Genomic DNA, 885 nt, shown 5'->3' with positions numbered 1-885 from the left:
TGTATCAATTTTTTAAAATTAATTCTTCAAAGATTTGTTGAGTTTATGTGTTATATATATTGAAATTATTTTATTGGGTCAACCACATTGAGATACAGTATCTCGTTTTCGAGAGGGTCCCACAATATATGATTGCATGTAACTGCTTAACTGTTCCACAAGAGGGCGCTATAGGCGCAAGGAGACGTAGCTATTGTAGCTGACGTCAGGTAAGAGGGTATATAAGGGGTTGTTCCCTCCCCCTCTATCTCTTCCTCATCTACCTCTCACAGAGAGAGAAGGTCTCATGGTGCTATACAATGTGAAATAAACCACGCCGATTAAAGGCTAAAGAAGGACCTTGTCGTCATGAACCTATTATTGTTGCTCCCCAGGTGACTCTGTCAACAGGTTATGGGCCCAGATCACGGAAGAGTAAAATAATAAGGGTAGCGAGTTTAGCTGAAAGTATAGGCTAGGTTAGCAGCGGGAGCACTGCATGGCTAAGGCTAGACTAATGGGAGCTAAAGCTACGCCTACCATCAAAAGAGGATGCCGACAAGAGGAAGGAGCAAATGGCCCTCGTTTAACGGAAGGGCAGAAGACTACGAGCTCTGGGACGAGCGAATGTTGTGCTGCATGCACGGAGTGGGACTGAAGACAACGATCTTGACGGCCCACGCGAAAAGTAACGTGGAAGCGCAAGCCCAGGATATCAAGCAAAATGCCAACGCATACTGCAAGTTAGCACCACTCCTAGACGACACAAGCTTGGGGCTGATATTCCGTGACACAAAGGACAAAAGGCAGAGAGAGCCTAAAAGTGTTGAGAGAACACTACATCGGCAGGGGTAGACCCCGGATCGTATCCCTCTATATAACACTGACCGCGCTGAAGAAAGCGCA

Source organism: Notolepis coatsorum (assembly GCF_963971535.1).
Source record: "Notolepis coatsorum genome assembly, chromosome: 7".
In the NCBI taxonomy this organism is placed as follows: Eukaryota; Metazoa; Chordata; class Actinopteri; order Aulopiformes; family Paralepididae; genus Notolepis; species Notolepis coatsorum.
The sequence above is the reverse complement of the archived record's forward strand: the minus strand, read 5'-3'. Positions refer to the sequence as shown.